Here is a 14,279-nt window from a genome sequence, read left to right on the forward strand (position 1 = left end):
ATTTTTAATGATTTAACAGAAAAGTGTTGGTCAATTGTGCGTGAGTCTGCAGTTGACATATGAAGATGCTCGTGGTATTTTAAGGATAAATTGTGGTTGATTAAATAAATATTCTAATGTTAGAGTTGCATCTTAATTGATTCGATTAAAATATTTTTGTGGTGATTAGAATTAAAGTTTATTTTAAGGTTGTGAATTTGAATTTTATATCACAATAAAAGCATTGAAAAATAAAAATAGTGCTAAGAAAAACTTGTGTAAATATATGACAATTTTAATTATTTTGATATATTTGAAATAAATTAATTGTGGAAAAGAATAACTTGCCTGGGCCTTAATCAGACAGGTGACATTGACAATGTTGAATTAGAATGCAAAAGTACTGCACGTCTTTTAAATACTGTATGGAATTGCGGTGCGAATATGTTAAGTCAACAATGCTATGGCCGTTGACTCGATAATATTTTAGAAATGAGCATATATACGTTTTCTTAATTACTCTATGAGATAAAATATTTAATGACATCTGTGTAGTTTAATCGATCATTGTTTTAAGGATGACGGCCGTTTTAAGGACGCAAAAACGGCCAATTAACACCAGTACTTTGTATTATTGATTATCCCCCGCTTACTACTCCCTCTCTCCCATATAAATTATTAGGATACAGTACAATCAACAATAATAACTATATTATAATAATTTTCAATTTAATATTTATTTTAACAAATTTCAGGAGTAAAAACCAAAACTATAACACAAGAAGACATTAGTTTCTAATCACTTTAGTTATTTTATTACCGAGTATGAATATGGTGCATGTCACAGCGGTACGGACATGTCATGATGTTAATTAGCCTGACATGTCTTTTTATTATTATTTTTTTATTTTTTAATATTTATTTTAATATTAGAAATATCCAGAAATAACAAATATAATATTAAAAAATTTACTTATATTTTAATATCTAAAAAGTTACTAATGTAAATGAGTATTATGATGATATTTGGTTGTTACTATCAACTAACTTTTATTTTATATTCAAGTTCACTGTATATTAATATAATAATTATTTATTATATTTTATTATATTTAATTGATAAATGACATGTTATTTGAACATATCTTTTGACAAAAAAATATACATATAGACATGCTTCGGGGAGTCTCGTGACACTTACCCTAAACATGAACCACAATTCCTAGTTATTAAAACATATAAAATACACACCATCTTAAATTTTTAGCTAACAGAATTCAATTGTTTCTACATTCGTTTCCCCGTTGACATGAGCTAATATGAGTATTGGAACACCTGTACGGGTAGGAAATATGGTCATCACGTCAGGTTCTTTTTTTATGCTAGTATATTGGCCAATTTTCACGGACGAGGATTCATTATAAATAGTGCACATCCAATTTTATACTCGTACAGAAGAAGGCTAATTGTATTTTGAACTTTGGAAATTTTGAGTTTTAAAGACTTGGCTAAATGGGCTTCACAAACATGGATTTGAGGTTTTTAGTTAGACCATCTGGAGAAACTCCAAAAAAAAGAATAATAATAATTCAGGATTAGGGTTATTGTAAAGGGCCTTGTCGAGTTAAAAGCGCATTTAGAAGGCCCTATCGTACAATTTTAAATTCAATTCTCAATGATATGCTCGAATTCACTTTATTCAAATGAATTTTCGATTGTGTGCATAAAATAATAGACATCATTTTCTCATCAGCATTTACATCATTTATAACTATAGAGTATTAATTAATAAAAATAAGATAACTCGTAAAAATTCCATGATGTTAGTTTGTACCGTGTGTGCAGGACAAGCGCGCACACAATAAAAAAACCCTATTCAAATTCCAATGACCCCTCCGTCTTTAATAGTAATTCCAAGAGTTTTGTCCAAATTTGGACCGAGTCTAAATTTTGAACCAAATTTTAAAATATTTATTTAATTATTTTAAGATCTTATAATAATAAATATATTATTTTTGTATGATGTAAGATATCATCTTAATATTTTATTATTATTATTAATTACTTGTTTTATTTTAAAATTATTAATAAATGAATAATATAATTCTAATTAAACTTCAAATATATATAAAAAATAGTAATTAATAATTACGGGCAATATTTTGACTATCTTGTAGAAAGTCGATTTAATTTGTCGAATTAAATTAATAATTTAGTTCTCATCGTATTTTCATTAATATTGTGTTTCAAACTAAGTTTTATGTGTTGTAATCTTTATTTTAATATTTGAATGTATTCGTAATTTGAATTCAAGATATACAATGATATATATTTAATTACGTTTAAATATTTTTTTAATTTAAATTATTATTTAAATAAATAATAATAATATCCTAATATCGGTTAATTGCATTTATAAATATCCGAAATGAAAATTTTATGTAATAAACTAAAAGAAATACATTAAAAATTATTATTTTAATCTCGGTCCAAATTTGGACCGATGATCAGTGCAAATTTGGACCAAAATTTAGGACACTGTTACGTGAATTTGAACAGAAGTCGGTCCAAATTTGTACGAAAGGCTACTCTTGGAGTTGGCCTAACTTTGAGTAGCTAGTCGGATTTTCTTTCACATATTTGAGTGCACACAGTTTGGTTTGTTCCGTGAGTAACTACTACAGTATAGCCTAAGTTTACATCCTGAAAAAGAAAGATCATACACTGCTCTTAATAATGTAACATGTATGATGTACATACATATAATCAGCTCATGCTTGACAGCTTGTTGTTGAAAAAAAGTATCAATGCCATTGCCAGTAGAAGAGGAGAGCTTGAGAGCTTCCGATTTAAATGCGATAGGCCTATGGCCAGCCAGTGAGATGTACGAATTTAAATGTGAAATAATGGGATTTAGAGTGTGAAACCACAGAGGCCTTCTGATAAATAAGCTGTCCCCATATGTATTGTGTTTCCTGCCACTGTCGTAGTGTATTTCATGGGATCACGTGACTTTTGTTTAATCATATATTTAGTGCAACGGAACCAAACTTTTTTTATAATTTTGATGCTATGTTATAATCGGAAGAAAATATAGTTTGAAATGAAATCACTTAATTATTAACAAGTGGGTGTTTTCAACTATTAAAAAAATCTTGTATGATTTCGAATTTGGTTTTAATCTTTTCTTTTAGTGTATGAAAAATAAAAATCCATGTATTTATTTATGTTTTTCTTAAAGTTGTATGTAGACAAACTTTTTGGTTGAGATGAAAGATTGAACCCTCGTCGAAATGATAAGATGCTTTGTGAACCAAAGTTGAGTGTCAGACTGTCAGATAGGTGGGCCGTAATTGGTTATCGACTTGCAGTGAAGAAAAAAGTCGTTTGCCAAAGAGGATTCATTTCTAATTTATTGCATCCAATGGGATAGGCATTCACATATGGTACAGAAATTTAAAGTATGTGAAACCAGATATTTGATAGCTCATTGGGCATTCATAGAATCTTGCATGCTCGTGTGTTGGGTTGGCCGCGTTAAAAATATTTTTATAATCCGAATCAGTTAGATCAGTTTGAAATTTTTTAATTCAACACGTAAAATATAAATTCGTAATTCAATTCTACTCATCTTAAATCGATTTGGGTTGGGTTGGGTCATGTTGAATGAGTTTAATGATTTTACATAAAAAAAATCCAATATTATAAATCGCCGTTAATTTTGAATTTATAAATAAACTAAAATGTGTATAACTTATGTTATAGTCCTTATGTTTAAATTTGATTAACGTTGTAATTTTATTAATGTATATCATATTGAAAATTATTAGATATCGGAGGTGAGAAAAAATGATAATACATAATTCATATAATATATCGTAGTGGTCAAAGAAAAACATTTAAGAAGATGTATAGATACGTATCGAACTTAAAAAAATTAAATAAAATTAAGAGTGACATATTAATAAATCGGGTTAGGTTGGGTTGGGTTAGGATAAAAATATTTATAATCCATACCCAACCCATTTACATTCGGGTTGAGTTCGTAACAAACCATCTATTATTCGGTTTGCATTGGGTCGAGTTTTTCGGGATTAAAAAAAAGTTTGGGTTGGTTCGGTTTGGTCGGTTTACGCAACCCATGTGCAGCCCTAGAACCTGGGGCCGCAGAGAACAGAAAGACGTATTCGTGAATAAAATTAGGGATCGATTTATTTAGTTGAATTCGATTCAGTTCATTTTTTTAAACAAGCCATTCTTGAATATGAAAATGAGTTCGGATGAGTATATGAGCCGAGCTTTTTGACTGTCCGGCCCAGACTTTACTCGTTTAGCTCAAACTTGATTTAAACTCGGTAACTCGACTCAGTTCTGATAAGGTTAATATATATTACAAATAAGATTTTATTATTCATAACATGACAGAATATCCCCACAAGGCTGATTTCTTTGATAGATGTATGTTTTAATATAAACTTTTGTATATTTTGTTAAATCTTTTTCTTATACATACATAAAGTTTCTTTTTGTTAACCTTCTTTTACTTACATATATGAAGTTTTTATTTGTTAATCTCCTGTATAAAGTTTTTTTTGCTGATCTCCTGTCGTTTACGCCTTCATCTGTTGATTCTGAAAAAGATTAGCAGAATTATTACCCCTACTGAAATCCGAACATATTTTTTGAATGAAATCTATTAAGCCCTTAAAATCGTGGTTGTGACAATAAGAAATCAAATGTATATCGCAAGATATTAATTGATGAGTGATGGTGGCAGTTAGAGATGGTCATTCAATCGGGCCGTGCGGGCCGGGCCGAATATAATCCGGGCCGGTTTGATTAGAGCTAAATTCGTGAACGGACCGTTATGAAGTACGGGCCGTGCCGGTTCGGGCCGTGCCACGAGAATAATGAACCGTGAACAGACCGCGAATTGAACGAATAATGCGGTTAATGGAGAGGAGAGGAAAACGACCGAGTTATTCGCGGTTATTCGCGAATGGCGAATTAAACGAATAAAATACATACTTATACAGTTGTACTGACAGAGTGCCAGTTGAGCGAATTGGCGATTTATTCGCGGTTATTCGCGAATTAGCACAGTTAACTGAGTTTGCAAAATATTCATTCATTTATGTTTGTTTATTCATTCCCTGTCCGATCTTTTTCTTTTTATGTGTACACCTTCTTTTAACTTGGATTAATTTATTTTCATAAATTAACTAATTGATGTAATTAATTAATAGAAAATTAAATCAATTTCTTGATTCGGGTCTCTAAAAAAATGGTGTTAATTTTCTTTCCCGAATTTGTAAAACTACAATGTGTTAAAATAAAATAGGGAAAAGAGGACAATACCTCTATAAATTTTATTAATTTAAAAAAAATGTTACAATTGATTTGAGAGGACTCCTCTCCAAAAAAAAACAGAACAAACGGTGTTTACATTTTAAAGAAAATATAAAACATAACAAATTCTAAAAATACATGGCAAAAATATTTTGTTAACTATTCAAATTCTTCTTCTTATGGATCATTCGCTGACGTGCCCGATTCCGATGAAGTGTCCATCGTCATCCAAGTATCCTCTTCACCGTCCGAGTCATCTTTTTTCTTCCCTTGTTGTCTCTTTGCCGCTTGATCCCAATCCTTTTTGCAAACACATATCTTGACCACATCCGGTGCAAGACTTGATCTCTTCTCGTCCAACACTCTTCTACCGGCACTGAAAGCGGACTCGGAAGCAATGGTAGAGGCGGGAACTACTAAAATGTCCCTTGTAATTTTAGCTAATACCGAAAATTGGTTCTCATGATTCTTCCACCACGTTAGTATTGAAAAATCCTCATCAAACTCATAGTTATATGAAAAAAACTCTCTAATCATGCTAAATGAAGTTGTAGGTGTAGATGCATTTTCGGAAATTCTACACTTTTGTTTTTTAGTTAGGATACCAAGCAATGTGGGATTAAACCTACTAGACTGACTAGTCTTAGGTGGTATAATATTTTGAGTTCTAGGAGTATATAGATCTATAAGACGATGTAATAAGTCTAAACAATTTTGCACATAAAGCACGTGATTATATGAAACTCCCAACACCGAGTAATAATGTTCTAACATATTTTCTAAACCTTCTTTTCTAACACCGGGATCAATAAGACATGCAACACCATAAATATAAGGAAATTCAGTAAAATATTCTATCCACTTTTTTTTCATATCAACAATGATTGCACCAAAACAATTATCATTTTCATATGCTTTTAAAGTAGTAATAATATTAACACACTCGATAATAACAAGATGTACATTTGGCTCGTAAACGTAAGAAAATATCTTAGTACCACGTGCATAACAATCAAGCAAATCACGTACCCTAATTGCCAAGTCCCATTCATTTTCGGTAATAAGTCTATCCTCCACTTGATTTCTTGGATCGGAATTATATAACTCGGTGATAACTACCTTATATTTAATTGCCTCGCATATTAATTTATAAGTCGAACTCCATCTCGTGGGACAATCAATTCCCCACTTTTTGGGTATTAATCCGTTTTCTCTACACAATTTTTTATATTGTCTCTTTAATGTGTGTGCGATACGTAAATACTTAATTATTTTTCTAATAGGTGCTAAAAATTCGGTTATTTGTTGAATACCCACTACGCCATAGATGGCCTATCGCAATGGTTTAATCATGGGTGTTACAAAATTATGTTACCTTAGGTATGCTCATCTTAGCCTACCGCAACGTAGTATTTTTAATGTTACCATAGCCTTTGTAACATGTTACCATAATTTCAAAGTGTTACAGATGGTAACATGTGGAAACTTATGTTACAATAGGGTGTTAATGGATAAAAAAGTAATATTTTATAAATAATTAAATATATATAATTATTTGACTTGAAAATTAATCATTTTTGATAATATAATTAAGAAATAATATTAATATTATCTAAGATTGATAAAATATTTTTTATTATTAATTTTGTAAACTTTACTAATTAGTAACTGATAATTTTTTATTAATAAATAAAAAATATTATTTAAACATAAAGTTTATTAAAAAATAATAAAAAATGAAATTAGCTTTGGGCTCAAGCAGGCAGGCTTTCAAAATTTTTGGAGAAGCGACGATATTTTGGAAAACCCAGGTATTCTGACAAAGTTTAAATTTTCAATCGCAAAACCTGTCTATAGTAATTCGGTTACAATTTATAATAATAATAATAATAATAATATTTTTTTAAAAAAATAAAATACAAAACAAGAAGTGAATTGCACAAGCCCGCTAATATTTGGGCTGAATTTTGGAGAAGCGGCAATTGTTTTTCACAGGCCGTAGGTTGAAAATTTTGAACAAGTCAAAATATTATACCAAAAGGCTCAGTCTATCACTCATTATCTCTCTCAATTGGTTCTCTCTCTTAACCTCTCTCTGCCATTCTTTACATTTCTGATCTCCCCATTATGGATATCATAAAATCGATATATTCAATCTAAAGCTTAACGTTCACAGATCGATGGATATGGGGCTACTTGAACAGATTTAAACTTCAAACCAAATTAGGGTTTTTATTCGAATTGGGGGTTTTTGTGTTTTGTTTTTTTGTTAAATTCTCCAATTAATTGATTTTATCTCTTTGTTCTAGGGTTAGTCTGCCTTGCTTTGGGTCTAATTAAATTTCTGAGATTGGGCTTAGCTTGCACTTCTACATTAAGGTACAATATATTTTTGTGTACTCTTTCTATCCCTCTGTCTCTCTGAATTTGTGTCTGTGTTTATATGTTTATGTGAACTTGTATTATGTGTGAAATTAATAATGTATATATTAAGTATCAACATTGGGATGACATTTGGATTCAACGTTTTGTTATAAATGTATACATTAGGTGAATGACTATATGGTACATGTAGTTTATATGTGTACACAGTTTGCTTGTTTTTTCAAGTTTGCTTAAATTGATGTGTGTGTATAGTATAAGTGGATGAATAGATTTGAGATTACACCTATGGAAATCATGTATTTCTCTCGAGTAATTTGTTTTATGAGTAGTTGTCTGTTGTAATTGTGACTAGTTGTCTGTTGTAGATGCTTGTTAGTTATTACTTATTAGTCAAAGTATTTAACTGAGTTTTTTCATAAAACCTTGTTGCTTAGAAGTATTTAGTAAGTGGAGACCCCTCATGCCTTGGTCTGTCACCCCTTGGTCTGTATTTACCAACATTTTTCTAATCTTCTAGATAAAAGTTGACCTAGATACTACCATTACCCTGTAGTCATATATTGCATCTTTGCCAGTATAAAATGATTTAATAGGAGTGGGTCAGCAAAATTAAATAATTTCATCCAATTGACCAGTTCTACCGGTTGCTTGGCAGATGGATGGATCAGTTTTATTTGTGGGCCTTTAGGGACTGTTTTCTCGTTCATGCTCTCGAAATTGGTGTTAGTGTTATCTGTATTTGCAATTTATTATTGTCTAGTCCCTTGCTTGCAATTTGTTCATTATTTGATATCTCCTTCCTGTGTTTCAGAATCTCCGGGGTTCTAAATACTAAACTTGCTAAAGAATATAACGATATTAAACTTGCTAAAGAATCTTGCAGAATGCTTATGGCTCTGTAAAATTAACTGGTTTGGTTGTTTTTTTATAGCTAGAACTGGTTAGAAGATGAGACTTGGTGTTACACAAATCTTTGAGAAAGTATGGCATGTAGTTAGCACACATCACAAAAGGGAGCAGGGGAGTTGCTTGAATATACACAAAAGAGTGTAATAGACAAGAATGTGTCAATTAACCAAGTAATTTTCTGTTAGGTAGATACTTCGATTTACAAGTCACTTTCCAACTATTACAGGTTGTGAGTTGCAGCTAGGCAATTGGCAAACCCAAATCACCATGGAAATTGTATAATGTATTACAGCAAGATGGAGAAGATGAGATCCTATCAGTGCTCGATGTTCCTTGTGAAAGCATATACGACGGTGAATCAAGCTTGTGAGTTTGTGTAAATAAGTTTGTGTTGTAATCTAAAGCTTCTTATAATGTTTTACAAGTTATTCTACTTAATAATGTTAGTAGTAAAACCATATATAGTAGATTTTATGTGATCATATTAGAAGTTCCCTGTATGTTGGACCATTGACAGTCATTTTCAAGACCATGTTGAGCCATCTTTGGAATAATAAGAATATAACTGGAGATAGACTGCCACTGCCACTTCCAGTTTTAATTAGTTGGGGAAAATTCTTGAGAAAATGACTAGTCATTTTCATAGAGATGGCCAGTACCTCATCTCGTCCCACCCAATTTTTAGGCCTTTAGTGTTTTGTCTGAAAATCAACATGGAATAAGGACACAACTGTTCATGCATCTAAAACCAGGACCTTTGCCATCCCTGTTAGAACCCCGTCACTTGTTGCAGATGTTTAGTATTATTATTTATATTATTTAGTATTAAAGTGATTCTAAAACTTAAACTTCTAAATTGCTCCGGTAGACCCAAATTGTTGTTATATGTAAAGTATTTTAAAGAAATTTTACATATATAGATAAAAGTTCAGTGAATACTTATATGTTCTACAGTTGTACTTGGAAAAGAGAAACTTGGTGGGGGTTGTAACGGATTCAGGGAAGGGACATCAGAACATTTACTTCATTAGTAAGTAAAAGTTCATTACACAAATTAATATTGGCTTCATTAGTAAGTCCACCATAAACACTGAACCCTTAATCAAAAGTTACTTTCTCAGTCATCATATCATTGTTTACACTTCTGTATAACCATTTGTGCGAGTTGTGCCCTTGCCAGAAAGCACACAACATTCAATCAATCACAATCACCTAATTGGATATCAATTTCCTCTGCTCCCTACACATCTAATATTTAATTCTTTACTTTTCAGATTGATCGCGGTGTCAAGTTCCCTGCTGACATATCAATGGACATCAGCAAACTATTTAAGTTTATCTTTTTTTTTCCTAATGTTTAGTAAAGAACCTTAACTATTTTGTTTAGTTAAAATAATTGTTGCTGTCGTAGTTTTAGACATGTGATGGTTTGAATGTTTGAGTTGGTTTGGATGTAATATATTTTGTGGTATGTAATGATATTTTGGGATTGTCGATTTCGAATAGCATAATTTCATGTAGTATTGCTTTTTATGTATGAAAAACATGTTAATGGTGTATATGTTCTATTTACAAACAAATCCTATCAAATTAATATAATAAAAATCATTATGAAAAATGGGGCCCACCTGTGGGCCCCAATATGGGCCCACAAGTGGGCCCTATTTTTTTTTTTGTAAATTCAAATTGCAAAGGTAACATACATAATGTGATAACATAGATATACATGGATGTTACCTTTGGTGTCTATTGTAACACAAAAGTCCATGTTGCACCAGGGCAAAGGAAATGTTACCTTAGGGGCCAAAGGTAACTCGAAAAAAAGCAACTTAAATTTTATGTTACCTTAGGTCTTTTGGGTGGCTATGGTAACATTTTTTTGGCCTGTTGTAACATTTTTTGGGTGTTGCTGTAGGCCATCTATGGTGTAGTGACCCTTTTGAGCCGATAAGTTGATTATATGTGCACAACATCTAACATGCAAGAAAACACCATCTAAAGTAGTAGGAATATCTTGTGCAATATAGTAAATAGCTTTATCATTTGCCGAAGCATTATCTAAAGAAATAGTAAACACCTTGTGTTGCAAATTAAATTCGTTAATTGTTTCGACTATTCGTGTCTTTATGTTATAACCCGTGTGTGACTCGTCCATAACATCAAAGGCAATTATTCGTTTTTATAAAAAATAATCGGAATCAATCCAATGAACGGTAACACAAATAAAAGGCTCACCGCAACTCGAACTCCAACAATCACTAGTTAAAGAAACCATGCCATCATAATCACGAAAAAATTCAATTAATTGTGCTCGTTGACTATAATATTATTTTTGTGTGTGACATTTAAGCGTGTTCCTAGGAATTCTTTTAAATGCCGGATTTATTGATTCTTTCATCATGTGCTCTAAATTCTGACTCTCACCGTGAGAAAAAAGGTAACTCGTCTAGTGTAACATAAGTAGCAAAAGACTCGATCATTTTATCTCTACTATAGTGGAAAGGCATACCTCCACCGGGAGTCGATATCACGAAACCACCAATTTGTGTTTGTTGCGGTGATTGTCCACGTGCCTCTCCACTTTCGTGACTTTGTTTCAAAATTCCGTGATTAACTTTCAAGTGTCGATCAAGTGTACCCGTACCGGCCCCTTTAGAGTGAAGAAAAGGAGATTGATTTCGGCCACTTTGAATACAAAGCAAACAAAAACATTTAAATCTGTTGGGTTCTTCCGTTGCTTGTCTCGAAAAGTAATTCCAAACGTGCGAGGATTGTCTCGAAGAAGTACAAGTGGTGCCTGCATATTTTTAATATAAAAAAATTAACAAAATATTCGAAACTCACAAACAAGTTTTGTATTATTAATATTTTCCTTATATAACGATTAATTTTTTGTAAATACAATAAATTTTTTAAATAAGGGGATAAAACATTAAGCGAGACATAAATGAGTAAATATGAGTGAAACCGAATGTTAATGAGAATGATCCATACATTTAAAATTCAAAATAATATAGACAGCTAATTAAATTTAACCTACACCCTCAAATAAATAAAAACCTATTTCAAAATAGATTTAAAAAAATAAAAACTCATAGATTTTTTACCAGTTTCGGGTCGGGGGGTCGCATCGTATGTGCTTGACTCGATCCTTGAGATGATTGTGTGCCGGTGCCCCTTCCTTCTTCCATTTGCTCGAATATGCTTGCCTGATTTTTTTTTCGGTTTCGCCGGAATATTTCGCCGGAAAATTGGCTTCTTCAGATTGTACCGTGTGGTTGTGAATTTGTGACTTATTTGTGATTGTTGTGAGTTGTGATTTGTTTGTGATTGTTGTGAGAGAGATTAAGAATGAAACGAGAAAGAAAGAAAGAGATGGAGAGAGATTAAGAGTGAAGAGAGAAAGAAAGTTTGGACTAATATTTATAGTTAACAATAGCTGAAGAACGTTGAAGAATTGAACGTTGGATGACCGTTATGTTGTTGTCGTTGGAGAGCAGAACAGTAGAATGCCAGAGGGAGAGGGAGGCAGGCAGGTGACCGTTGGAGCTTGGAGGCGCGTGCACTGCAGAGGCGAGCAACGATTAACCGCGGGCCGGTTAACCGCGAATAAACTTGTGCTGGTTCGTTGGCGAATTAACCGGTTCGGGCCGGTTCGGTTCCGGGCCGGTTCCGGTTTTTGAAAATGTTATTCGTATTCAGTTCGTATAACTTCACGGTTTGTGCGAATAATTAACCGTTCAGTTGGCGTGCCGAATAAGACGAATTTTAACGATCCGAATTGCGAACGGGCCGAGCCAAACCGCTCGTTTGGCCAGCTCTAGCGGCAGTGTTGATATTTGTATAGGTATTGGTTGGGGACTTGGGACGGGGGCCATTCCTTGGCTTGTGCTGCTGCCACTGCTGCCTGTACTGTACGTGTCACATGCCATGTTGCAGGTAAATTTCATATGAAGATCAAGTAATATTATATGCATACACTGATTTGTATCTATGTTTTTTAGTTAATTGTACTTAAGAGTGTCTTATGTTTAGACAAAGAATAGGCGTGTTTAAGGAGCTAAGCCGCAGCTTTGTCTAGATTGTTGACAGGAGGACTAATGAAAGTGCAAATCTAAAGTTAGATACACCTAATCGATCATGCAATGTTCCCCATTTATTACTACTAAATTATTGGAGAAAAGCAAATACAGAAACAAAGAAGGAAACTTGAAGTACGATTAACTATATTTGTCTCTGTATTGGGTTCCAATTAATATTTAGGGTTGAAATGTACCATTCAAACTTGATTGATGATCGATGTCTCACATTACACTGCATCACATTGTTGAAGAGATGTATACCAAAGATAATTTTGTTGGTAATAGTCACGCAGGTATGAATGAATCTACAAATATATAATACTTGTGCGTCTTATAATATAAATGATTATATGTTATAATAAAATATCAGAACAACCGATTTCGAATCTTGAGAAGATCATATATAAATTTTTATTTTATAAATTAAAGTGTTTACATCTAAATTTCATTGGGATGAATAAAATAGAGAATAAAATAGGTAATAAAGTGATCACGTTCTTTAATCCGAACAAAATAAATTTCATTAAACCGTTCATATATAAAATTAGTTGAAGCTGGTCTAATTTTGAATTTGTTGAATTGAACTTAAAAAATTGAGTTGATAAGTTTGGGACTTGATTACATCCTTGTCTTAAATAGGGTAAAGACCTAACTCACCTACTTGTTCCCATGACATCCATTTGTTACGGGAGCATGTAAGAAATTTTCATTTTTTCGAATCATTAGGATAATAATTATAGAACAGAGGGGGGTAGCTACTTGCCTCTAGGGGTACAAAATATCCTTTTCATTTGGAAGGGAGGAGTAATTGAATAACTAGAAATGGAAATGATGATGTAATTTTGACAAGTACTCATGTAGGTGTTTTCAACGGAGTTCCATCCGATAACGATTGAAACTTATGTTGACATTAACCAAAAAAACAGTTCGTATTTCTGCATTAGCCAATTTTAGACTTTGTGGTGTAATATTTAATTAGTTACTTACAGATTGCAATAGCTATATTTTTTAACTTGTAAATATTTATCTTGCACCGTAAGCTGCACTGCACCAGTACATTTAAACTATCATTCCTTAAAATGGATTCTAAGCCAAGGAGATAGCAATAATATTCTTAAAGAGAGGATGTTTGATCAGAAATGCAATTTCATTGATCTCAGATTGAATCGTAATGAAAATCGGGTCATACATAATCATTTTCAACGAGGAGATATAAATATATTATAATTATAAAGCCAATAAAATATACCACCCACATCATATTCACACTTATTAGCTTGCTTTTTAACAAAAAAAAATATGAAAAAATCTAATCTAAGTCTAAGTTAAAATTAGGGATTGAAACTTCTTTCAACACCCCAAGTAGAATTTTGTCATTATCCGATTAATCCCCATTATTTGCCATTAATTTAAATTATTTCCCCTGTTTTCACTGTTATTCGTTTATCTTTATATTTTTAATCCATTTTTATATTTCAAAAAAAAATTATGCACTCTACAAACGACCGTTATTTCGTATGAAATGAAAATCATGAAAGTCGTGAAGTATCAACCACCCTTATAAATCCCCCCTAT

This window comes from Apium graveolens, chromosome 10 (genome assembly GCF_009905375.1).
Source record: "Apium graveolens cultivar Ventura chromosome 10, ASM990537v1, whole genome shotgun sequence".
NCBI classification, from domain to species: Eukaryota; Viridiplantae; Streptophyta; class Magnoliopsida; order Apiales; family Apiaceae; genus Apium; species Apium graveolens.